Source organism: Phycodurus eques, chromosome 18 (assembly GCF_024500275.1).
Source record: "Phycodurus eques isolate BA_2022a chromosome 18, UOR_Pequ_1.1, whole genome shotgun sequence".
Lineage (NCBI taxonomy): Eukaryota > Metazoa > Chordata > Actinopteri > Syngnathiformes > Syngnathidae > Phycodurus > Phycodurus eques.
The window spans coordinates 4038965-4051983 of record NC_084542.1 but is presented as its reverse complement, the minus strand read 5'-3'; the positions used below and the strand labels follow the sequence as shown (position 1 = coordinate 4051983).

General features: G+C 39.0%; 1 protein-coding gene across 1 annotated transcript in view; it reads right to left on the bottom strand.

Annotated features, from left to right (window-relative positions):
* The window catches only part of pnocb (prepronociceptin b), a 34385-nt gene extending 22358 nt beyond the window's left edge, over positions 1–12027 (bottom strand). Inside the window, exon 1 of the mRNA XM_061704528.1 lies at positions 11900–12027. The gene's annotated coding sequence lies outside the window, so the exon portion shown is untranslated. The remainder of the gene's footprint in view (positions 1–11899) is intronic.
* Positions 12028–13019: the final 992 nt, after the last annotated feature.

The window sequence follows — 13019 nt, the reverse complement described above, 5'->3', positions numbered from 1 at the left end:
CAGGCTTCATCAGTTAATGCAACAAAGCTTAGTTAGGACTCACTAGCCTGAGCCTGGGCGACTCTATACACACCTGAATGGGCTACAGTATACCGTAATTTTTCGTGTATAATGCGCACCCATGTATAATAGGCACCCCCAAAGGTGACCTCAAAACTCTGGAAAACCCTGCTTCTACCCATATGATCAAAACAATAAGTAGTTTTTGTATTTTGTTAGTTTTTTCAAAGAATTATTCAGAAGTAAAGCACTTTATTTGAACACATAATAATTTATTTTTATTTACTTGCTCCGATTTTGAAATTCACAGCCCTACGTTTATTTACTAAATGAGAAAACACACAGTGGTGCTCATATGTTTGATTACCCAGGCCGAATTTGTAAGATGTGTACAATTCTTTAAAGAAAACATGAAGAACCAGGCGAAACACATTGAATTTTATTTTAATGGGTTTCAAATTATACTGTCAAGCATTTCAGAAAATAATTATCATTAAATAAAACATAACCATGAAGACAATAATGATGGTTGCTGTTCAGCCATCAGTCGTATTTAAAAAGAATATTTCACAAAATCTGCCTGGGTATGAAAATTTAGGAACACAATTGTACATATATGCAGTCATATGTACCCCTGTCATATTGGAATGAAAGTATAGGCACACTTTTTTCATAACCTCTAGGTGGCATACGAGAATGAAAATGTACAACTTTTTCATAACCTCTAGGGGGCGGTGGAATATTGGAATGAAAGTGTATAGCTTTTTCATAACCTCTAGATGGCGGCATATATTTATAAAATGTGAAAGACTTTCATTTTCTCCTATACCTATGTATAATGTGCACTATTGACTTTTGACAATTTTTGGTGGGGGAATGCGCATTATACACGAGAAATTATGTGCCATGCGTGTGCCTTTCATCTGTCTGGCAATAAGTCAGCTGGATGGGCTCCAGCAAACCCGTGAACCCAATGACAAGTAATTAGAAAATGAATGGATCTATCTTAAAGCACTCACTGCACTTGGTTTAAATAAGAGAGCAAATTGGTTCACAAATAGAAACAATGTTGCTCAAATAGAAAAAAAAGGGACCTTTCTTCAAATTGTTGGAAAACCACATGAGCGATGTCCCACAGTGCCAAATCGCGCTATTACCTACCTCTGTGGGGTTCCTCAAAGGAATAATAGTTCCCACCAGTTTTCCATCTGATCACTATTTGAGCAGCTGTATTATTGTCTGTAAAACATCCAGAGACAGCTTTGACGAATAGGGTTGCTGTGATTCTAGTATTAATTACTGGACCATCATGGAATGGAAAGCCATGTTGGTACCTTCTCTTATCACCTTTTTCCATTATGGTGACCGTTAAGGAGTCGGGGTTCGATGTCATGCTGTCTTTTCTTTTTTGATATTCTCTATCTTCTTTTTAACTCCATTCATCAAGAGACAGGGCACATCTTAGACTGTGTGCCAGCCTTTCATTTTGATGTTTGGGGCTCTATTTTCGTAGACAACGCAGCTGCGTAAATACTGGATCTAAAAACTGGAACTGGAACTGGTTCTTGATTTTGATGCAAGCGCAAGACTCGCCTAAAAAGGATTTGCCCTTGGAGATGCATTTGGCGGAGTGAGATTTGAATGTACTGTAAGAAAGAACATCTGAACATCTAAACACCTACTGGGACCACATCTAACTTTTGGCGCAGGTGATCTAACGGGATTTTGGTGAATTTGATCAGATGTAAGCAGACAGACAAGCAAACTCTTTGAAAATGCGTGGTGGATGAGAAACATATTTCAACAGTGGGCATCCAACCATCTAAATGATGGTCGAAATCAATTAATTGATATCAGTAGTATTATCCTCATTATTAAGTTCATTAAATCATTCTGCGAGAGCCATTCAAGTGGCGGCCAAAGCACTATCATGTCAAAGCCAAAAGATAAGCAGAGCTGCAGTTTTAGCACATATTAGCTAAGTTGCCAACATGGGCATGGAGTTATTTGTGTTTGGCAATGTCATGCACCAATTGACAAGAGTAGTTTTGGCATCTTGGTGATGAAATGCTGCCTCCATGAGGGATCATAAATCTATGGCCAATAATCGCGATGAAGGCTAGTCAATAATTGTTTTGATGAACGCATGTCACATACGTCTTAGTCAGACAACTGGGATTTTTTTTTAAATTTTGGAAAAAAATGCGTGATATGTCTCTTATAGGGTCACAATTAAGTAGTGGTTAGTACATCCGCTTCATAGTTCTGAGGTTGGTGATTTGAATCCGGGCTCTGGCTTTGTTGTGCGGAGTTATCATGTTGTCCCCGCGCTTGTGTGGGTTTTGTCCCTGTGCCCCGGCTTCCTCCCAAATTCCAAAAACACGCTTACTTGGTTAATTGGAGTTTCTAAATTGTCCAAAGGTATGAATGTGAGTGTGACCCGACTGAGGATAAGCAGTATAGAAATAGGATGGGTGGATGGACGCCTCCTTCAAGGATTTGACGCTGGATAGCAAAACCTGACCAAACACCGGCAACTAGCCAACGTCTATTCTGACACAAGACTTCACATCCTTTGCTGCACAGGTAATCTTGCTAGCTGAAACGTTTTTATTGCAACATGATGATTCATCAGTCCACCCGCCTGACACATGCTCTCTTTCAATCACAGGTCAATTATTGCTTTATAACAGACTTTGATAGACTTCAATTTAAAATGTCTGTCCTAAATGCGCTACTCCCACTGGGCCTCATCATATTTTTTTGAAACCTCTGGTTAAAGCTTGCAATCTATACTTCAATCACATTTTTATTGCTGTATTTCACATCTTATGGTACTGTAGTTTATAAAGGCAGAATGATAAAAACTGAAAATCTTTGCTGATATACTTCTGGACCTAAGCAATCTAGTCTATCAACTAAAATAAATTTGTAATACAGTATCATGCATTTAGCCTGTTTAAAATGTATTGATGCAGAATGAAATTTCAGTTTTAAAAAATATATATTATTATTGAACATCCTGTGTTAAATACTTACTTTGCTTACTTTGTGTTAAATACTTACTATACATGATATAACAAAGGCTCAACAATGGACTGACGGAAAGACCCCACGACAAAGTAGCTGCAGATACTTAAAGACACTCCACCAATTGATTAATGCATATGGCTATACAGGTATTGTTGTTTTGTTTGTTTTCAGTGAGTTACTTACTAAGAAGTGAAATCGCAGCGAACAAATGGCTATGGGGCTTTGTGACCTTCAAAGTACTCATAGCACTTAAACAATGTCCCTCAATTCACCCACAGCGATAATGGTATATGCTTGACAGTGCGAGGGCAGAAAAAAGGGAATTTTTGTCATTAACATGTTCATCATTGAAATGATCCTGTTGTTTTAGACTTACACCAACAACTATCATGCAGTAAATACACAGTGTGGTCCTGTAACAACATAGATAAAAAAGACACACACAGACACACACACATACAAAACCTACAGGATGACCTCACATAGCACAGTAATCCTGCCTGTGCAGCCACAGATAAACAGCGTGCGGTACCAGAAAAGGTGCACTTGCAACTGACCTTGCTCTCACGAAGGATGCCGAAAAGCTTAAACTGAGAGAATGCTCTTAATCCAATTTATATGGGCTGAGCAGCACCCGACACAATTATTTGTACTTATTACCTGGCCTGTTACCGCATTCAAGTCTGCTTATTGTCACTCAGAGGCAGAACTAACAAATTATGAGGACCATGACAGAAAAGGAATAAAGAGTTGAGGGCGCTGGCGTCATGATCAAACTATTAATAGCCACCTATTAAGAAATTTGTGATATTGTGCAATGCTATGCAACGGAGACGCTATCTTTAAATTCCCTTTGTCTCACTTGCAATTTATGTGACTCCATATCAGCTGGAATGATCACAATCCTGGTTGCCGTAACACTGTTTGTCTTGCATTGCCTTGTATTCTTATCTGTCTTATCTTCTGTGCTAATCACAGATGAAACAAATTGATCTGAAATACAATAAATCACAGCTTTTCTTCCCTTCCCATCCCAAATAGACTAACACTCTAATATTCAACGGCAACAAGGTGGCGGTATTATATTCCGTATATTCAGACTTGTTTTGATTCTAGCACCCCCATTAGGTCAATTGAGCATATCATTAGTATTGTCCCACTGTTGTACTCAATTCTCCTAACTGCGAGTATAGTTTCACCTTGCTGATTAACTGGTTGATATCTCATTCCCAACAGCAGATATGTCCTTCATAGTTGGGGACGCACTGGAAGCCGTGTGACTAATAACAGTCCTTTTGTTTAGCCCCCATGACGCTATGTTAATGACCACAAAATAATATGCTATGACCAGGAAAGAACAAAGAGCAGACACATTGACACTTTTTCCATCCATCCATCCATTTTCTTTACCGCTTATCCTCACAAGGGTCACGGGTTTATTTAGCTGGATATACCATGTTGAAGATGGTGCAAGCTTACATACGTGGAGTATGTGAGTTTAAGGCAATGTAGTGTTGCCATATTCCAATTCAGTGTCAGTCACATTCAATTGTTAATAAGTAGGGGTGTAATGATACATGACCTACATTAATGTATCGATTTATATTCCAACTACAGTGGAACCCTGGATTACGAACTTAATTCATTCCGAGGCCCTGTTTGTAACCCGTAACGTTAATAAACCAAGGTAATGTTTCCCATTGAAATGAATGGAAATGCAATTAATTCATTCCAGCCCCAAAATTAAGTTATACTTCGATTTTTTTGTCAGTGTGTGGTTAACAATAAATATAGTGCGATAGAGAATGAGTTAAAACACACTATTATAAGGAAATGAAACACTAAATAAACATTATAGCAGTTTATTGCTCATTAACTTTAACTATAAGGAGGGAAAGGGGAGGAGGACTACAGGTCCTCATTGAAGAAGAGCCTTTGAGCATAATAACAAGGGGAACTACTGATTCAGGTGTGTTTTTTTTGTGTCTGTTTCTTTTCTAATTCATTGGTTGATTTTGGAACAACAAACCGATCAAGGGAAATTTTCTGTTCGTTTTATGAAAAGGTGCCATCTCGTCATCTGCGCAAGGACTACCATGGCGCAGCAACTGCCAGCAAACTCCAACCGCTGGACATTGGTGTAAACAGGGCGTTCAAAGTGAAGTTGCAAGCGGCATGGGAGCGATGGATGAGAGACGGCGAACACACCTTTACTAAGACTGGGAGGCAGCGCTGGGCGAGTTACGCCACCATATGTGAATGGATTGTGGATGCCTGGACTAAGGTATCTGCTTTGACAGTTGTCCGAGCTTTCGAGAAAGCCGGCATCATTGCTGAACAGCCACCCGGCAACGAGACTCACTCCGACAATGACGAGAGGGAACCCGGCATGTTTGATGGCGAAATTGCCCAGCTGTTCAATTCAGATACAGAAGATGAGGTCTTTGATGGCTTTGTGGCAAAAGATTGATAAAAAAAAAAAATGTGAGTGTATTTTTAAATACGTAGTAGATGAAAGTTCAACCAAACTCACTGTTTTGCTTCCGTAACCTTGTTTTAGCATGCGCCGAATAATGCGGTGTGCCTTATGTATGGCTTAAGTACAGAAATAGACCCCATAATTGAGACTGTGCCTTACAATCCGGTTCGCCTTATGGTGCGGAAAATACGGTACATACTATCAATAGTATGGACAAAAATAAAATAATTTAGACTTCTTTTACAACATTAATCACAAACACTATTAGATTTGTGATTGGATGATTTAGAATGTGGAGGTGGAAGTTCTGCCTCGAACAGATTTCCTCCTTACGCTGCGGCGGAGACAATTAGTTTTTAGCTTAAAGCAACATTATGCACTGAGTCAATGATTGTCATGCAGATCGAACCAAATGATAGATCCTTCTGTTGGTCTATCCCAAGACTGTTTGCAAACTTAAAATAATACGTAACTGGAGGTAATTTTTCTATGGAAATTTAGACGTAACCCGAATTGTTCGTAAACCGGGTCGTTCATTACCCAAGGTTCCAGTGAACATCGATCGGTGATCGGAAACGCTGGCCTTCCGGATTAAATATATTGATTACATTTTTTTTACAGGTAATCAGTTGTATTGATACTAGGAAAGAACACTGTGGATTTACGCACAGTAGACTTTATATGGATGCATGTCTGTGACTCGTCTCATCTCGGTGCCCCTTGAAGCCTTTCAAGCGAGCTAGCCTGGTTTAGCTAACAGGCCCCTAACATCGAAATGCATTTGTGATCAACACGTATCTAAGCAGCGATCAAGTGTAAGTGTAAATTGTTGTGAATGATTATCTTCTGAACATGTGTAAAGTACAAAAACTAAGAGTTTTGTGAATCTATTACCAAGTGTGGCCGTAAAAGAAGTATTCATAGCTTTTGAAAGAACGTTAGCAGAGTACGAGGAGGAACTTTGTTGGACAAAAGAGGAGAACAAGCGACTACATCGACTACTGGACGCTTTTTCTTGTTGTGAAAGGGCAGGTTTGTTCACTTGTTTACTAGTGCTGTATTATATTACCACTATTCCTAAAAGTTTTCCATCATAGAAACCTCACTGTGCTCCATTTCTAGCAATTAGTGTTTGACTGTTTAGAACACCCTCATAATTCTAACACCAATTAAACATGTCTGTGTAGATTATCAGTCATCCAGGTTCTGAAGAAGAACTCAAGAAGCCTTTTGGATTAAAGGTGAAACGTCTTCAACAAACACAAACACTCCATTGCCTTCGTTCAACCTTTGCGGATTACCAATTAAACATCTCTTTTTGAAGTAAAATTGACCGAACCAGTAACATCATAGCTGAAATAATAGAAATATCAAAAAGTGGCCGTTATCCCCTTTGTTTTACTGCAAAGTAATTCAATTACAACAGGAAATGTTCATATCTAATGACCATAATTCATTTTACCTGATTCCCTTACACGGATAAGCGGTAGAAAATGGATGGATGGATGGATGGATGGATGATTCCCTTACATAAAACAACAGGAATGTAGGAAATTTCACCTGCACTGTCTAGTTTCTAGGTATTTGTTTCACAGTAACACCGTTTGAACATTTGGCCAAATAGTTACTGAATTGATTTCAAGCCACTGAATCGTTTTGGATCGTATTGTATCATTATTAATCAATAATCTCCTTAATACGACTCGCCAACCACGAATTGTGACACGAAACAAGACACTGTTAAAATGAATCAATTACACTCCTAGTAATAAGCTATTGTGATATCTTGTTTGACTTTCATTTCATGTCCAACTTCTGGGAAACGTGAATCTATGACAAGGCGAGCACGTTTTCAAATACAGTATGTGACAATGTGCAAATGACAATACTCCATTGTCTGCAGTGTGACTTGCCAGCAGACTGTATAGCAGAAATCCTGCAGAGCATTAGGCAGCTGACAAGGTTTCACCATTGATTCGTTTGCTGTTAAGCTGCGTTGACACTTGCACAAATCCATTGGACATGCAGTCAGAGGAAAGAAATCGACCACTTCTGACTTTTACAATGGTGAGGAATGAGGCTGAAAAAGATGGACTGCCAAATGGTCCAGCAAGGCTGGAATAACACTTTTTCCAATCACAGTGGAACTTCTAAGAGGGGAAACGTTTCATGAGGCTGGTCGACTTCTAATTTGTTTGAAATTTGAAGTTTTCCCCCTAGCAAATGAAGGAAATTTCAATTATCTTAACTGAATTCATCATGAATCATTCATTAACTGTACAAGCCAAGTTTTAAATGTGCCATGCCAGCAAAATCAAAATGTTCTACAGTTTTATGCGTAACATAGGTCAAAGCGAGTCTGTGACAGGGTTTAAGTTTGACATCCATGCGGTTTCTTGATTGAATGCAAAAGACAATAAACGGGATAAGGCTTGCAAAATGACCGGATCAGATTTCCGTGTTCGTGATGCGGTTTGTTCCTAGATATTCAAGTGCCTGCCCACTTCATGGTTAGTATCCACCCACTCAACTCAGCTGTACAGCAACACGGCATTTACGGGTTTTCAGCGAGTGAGTCTCATCCGCAGGCAAACCATACGAATACAATTTATCAAGTATACATTTGTTGTGGTTTACAACAATACTTAACTAAAATGATAATTTATAATGTCACTGGAGATGAAACAGTGACGCTTGCGTGTATTGTCGCGAGAGATGAACGTAGCACAACGGTTATGTTCAAGTGAATGGGAGCCCCTCTCTTACAATATTTACCCACATAGCCTTTAGCTCACGTTTCCTATTTGTGGCCCAACAATCCAACGCTTGGTGAATTGTGCTTCACAATGAACACAACTATCGGAGGATCCAAACACAAAGTCGCTATGAATGCAAGATGGCGTTATATCGCCAAGGACCAATCAGAGCAAAGCTGCTTTCCATATTTAAATTAAGAATTAATTCAATTAACACATATTGAATATTAATGACAAATCCGTCCGTCTCAACTGCCAGATGTAAAACACCAACTAGAATAATTTGAAGAAGCGCATCTTGGGCATTTATGCCCAAAATTATCTTGCACACCCAAAAAAAAGGAAATCAACAATTTAAAAAATAAATAAAAAGATGATAACCCTAACCCTGACTGTCACATAAGTGTCAAAAATAAGTCACCACTGTTGTAAGGACTCAAATTAAAAAAAAAATTGTACTCGTACTCGTACTAACTCGCAGCCAGGACAGAGATGTGTGTACCAATTACCAACATCGCAATTATCTCCGTATCTGCTTCTATGGTCAACCATACACTTTCGCTCTTTCACTGCTAGCCTTCTGTTGACACAAAACAAATTAAAACAGCAAAAATAAAAAGGCAAGGAAAAGCAAAACACACTTGTGGAGTTAATCTTTCACATCTCATGAGGATATGCTGAAGTCTTGTGGGGGTCTCCTGTGACATCGAGGTTCGGACTCTAGGTTGTTGTGGGACTTCAGAGGGGTCACGTTACATTACAAAGAAATCCACCAAAGAGAGTGACAAAACTAACAAGATTATCATGTGTCACATTTTAACATTATCTCAACTAAGGAGTTTTTCTTTGGCGTGGGTTTGTATTAGGGCCCCACCGATTAATCGACTGCCCGATTTAATCAGCCACTATTAGACTTTTTCAAATTGGAACAATCGTTTGATATTTTGCTGATTGTTGCCGATTTTTTTTTATTATTATTAATTGATTTTTTTACACAAGAACACATTACAACATAAGACAAAGACAATGAGATTCCTCCATCCATCTATTCTCTGAGCCGCTTATCCTCACAAGGGGAGTGCTGGAGCCTATCCCAGCTATCATCGGGCAGGAGGCGGGATACACCCTGAACTGGTTGCCAGCCAATCGCAGGGCACATAGAAACAAACAACCATTCACAACCACATTCACACCTATGGGCAATTTAGAGTCTTCAATTAACCTACCATGCATGTTTTTTGGTATGTGGGAGGAAAATGGAGTGCCCGGAGAAAACCCACGCAGGCACGGGGAGAATACGCAAACTCCACACAGGCGGGGCCGGGGATTGAACCCCGGTCCTCAGAACTGTGAGGCAGACGGTGTAACCAGTCGTGCCGCCCAATGAGACTCAAACGAACATGAAAAAAAATATGGTCCTATTTATTCCACTCTTTGCTGATTTTTCTTCTCTGTTGTAAAGTTAAACAAATATTGAAGGACAAAGTATTGTAAAACAGAAAACGTTCTGCCTGTAATTCATATCTTTATGCTTGTTTAGGGACAAAAAAAGAAGTTATTTTTCAGCTGAATAATCGGAATTTTATTCTGCCAAATATCGGAACCGGTATCGGTGGGGCCCTACTTGAAAACAACTTGTGTCAATAGTTTTTGGTATGTGATCATGTATTTTGTAATTATGCAAATGTATTCTAAAGATGATATCACCAATAAATTGTCATAAGAATCCACATATTGACATCATATGAAATAAAATATCTAGCAGAACGCAGTTCTCTCTCTTTTTTTATTATTATTCATCTGGATGCTTGTACTGCATCTCTCTCATCAGATTAGGTTGTGTTTGTGCTCATCTGTATTACATGTTATTCCTTTGAATTAAACTTTCCCTCTTCTTAGTTATTAAGATCCCAAAGTGTAGTCATTTTCACCGCACAAGCTTGACAAGAGTAGCTCACCACACAATGTTATGCAGATACGGCTTGCATGTGTCCAAAAGACTGCTTCCGATACGGTGTGTCCTGTAAACATGCTTCACCCTTCATGAAACAATTCCACGCTGCAGAGTCATTTATCTGCGAATGGCACATTAACCACCCATTTTCTCCCTCGTCTGCGCGACTAACGTCTTCACTGATGATGGCCAAAGATTATGCACATTCATTACCATTATCATTAAATTCATCATAGCTATGCGCTTGGCATAATAACAGCATTTGACTGATTCCCTTCTTGAGCTTCTTTCCTATATGTTGGAAGCAGATAGCCTCCTCCATATTTCTTTCAAGGTTTCCTTTGTCTTATTTTAATACTACATGCAATACTTCACCACCAGTCAAAACAGCAGAACACTCAAATGCTGCATTTGCAAAATACACTGACTTAAGCACATTTCCACTAGTCATCTTCAATTGCAAAAACTGCATACTGGATAAAATGTTTCCAACTGTAATTTTGTTTTATTATAATTGGACTTTCTTCATTACTTACTTACATACTGTGTCACGTATTGCATCTGCTCAACTATTGTAAAAGTACTTACTGATGGAATGTTGCCAAAATATAGAGCAATATTACCATAAGTGGTAATGCTGCATTAATCCCTCTGATACATATTGCATATACAGTACTCTCAGTGGATTTACTGATGAAGATGAGGCTTTCTGAAACATTTTCCTCCCACAAATGTGTTTTTCTATTGTCATGATTGGCAATTCTTCATTGATCGCTTTGACTGTTACTTAATGCAAACAATGGATGATTTAGCTTTTGTAAATAGTACTTACAGAAGGAAGGGTTCCAAATTGTAGTTTTATTTGACCATAATTAGTAATTCATCACCCCTTTCTGTTTGTATCATACATACTCCACATTAATCTCACCTTGAAGCAATTAAGGTAATATAGAGTGCACTACTTGGCTGTAACCAGCAGAGGCGCTGTTGATTCTGTCTCAACAAGTTTCGAAATGGAAAAACACTGGTTGCAATAATGATTATTTTTTAAATTATTATTAATTGATCAATAATTTTTCCCAAGTAAATACTGGTCAACACTCATCCTTACTGGATACAGATTTTAGTTATAGTGACAAAATCATGTCAATTTTATTCTTTTTTTAAAATTATTTTTCTATATTATTTTTCTATCATTAACTATAGTTGGATTTAAGACAGCGACGCTTCAGCCCGTTAGAAAATGCTGCTAATCTTGTTAATTAAGTAGTAATCAGTTGTGATGTGGGTGCTGCTGAGGGTGACAATGGGTACCATTGGAGCAACAGGGAGATGGATGGAGTTTAGGAAAAACAACGCTCTCCAGAAAAGAATTGCGTCCAGGTGCAAATGGTTACCTACAGAATGATTTCTGAGAAAAAAAATCCAAAATCACAAAGCTTTCCACCAATGGAGCAGAAAGCAACAACAGAAGCGCAGGGGAAAGCGTTAAAGGTGATTATCCATTGACAACAATATCCCTCTGGGATCGATTAGCCACAACAATTACATCCAAGAGACGCCAAGCTGTCAAAGTTGTTTTCTCACCTCAAACTGCGTTTTCATGTCTTTTGGCATTCACCATCTTGGCACACACTATGGAAAGTCAGACAAGAGACGGAAAAAAAACTTCCCTACCTTTATCTGTGATGCAGAGATATTCTCAGAGTGCTTTTTCTGTGGCTGCAAGGGAGTTTGTGATCTCAGCTTGTATCCTTAGGCTAAGGGTTTCAACAACTGAACACATACCTCCTCTGAGGCTTCTTATAAAGGCACACCCCTTCTCTCCTGGCTCAGCACCCAACCACCGCCCCCTCAAACATCATCATAGTGAGAGTGGGGTGATTCCCCCATTCTGTTACATCGGAACACACACACACACACACCCCCACACACACACACACACATACACACACCCGGCATGGCCCGCGCTGACGTAGCAAGCACTGCCTACGCCATCGGTTTCGTCTTCATTGAACAACTAATGGAACTCTAAAAATACGCATCACCCAACTGCTCTACGTCTAAGGTGTCCATAAAACCTGCAACCTATAGACCGGTATCAAGGGTGAAAAAAAACAATACCACCTCAGAGTCACATCATTACAAAAGAAAGATTTTAAATATAAATTGCTTAGACAAGACATGGAAACCCATTTGTTGGTGGTAACTGCACAGTACATATGACAATTGTGTGTTTTATGAATGGCAGTTAATAAAACGCAGTCAACGGGTGGAGTATTTGCAGCCAGCCCAGGTATGCAGATGGCAGGTGACTCATGAAGGACATTTAGGAAACCAAGTGCGCTGCCTAGACAACTTTCATTGGAGGCTATTATGAATCCTATTAAATTAGTTACCTCTGGTACATAATGTTACGTGAGCTCTGTCATAAGATATGTGCTCTTTTTCCCCATAATGTTGCTCATATGGTTTTCCTGAGGCAAAACATTGTGCAAAACTATTAGGCCAACACTTCCTTCCATAACCTTTTTCACAGCAGTCATTTTAACATAGGAAAATGGTAAATAGTAGGATTCATTTGGCGATGACATTCATTAGAGCTGCACTTATGAAGAAGCCTCTTGTTATAGCTCAAGTGAAATAGCCAGTCACACACAATGATTGCCTCTTTTCTTTTTCTGAAAAGGACATATTATGGATATTATGTATACCAGCAGTTCTGTCTCTGACGTGACAGACTACACTGTCTGAAGCACTATGTCAAAACTAAAAGTTAAGCAGAGCTACAATGTGT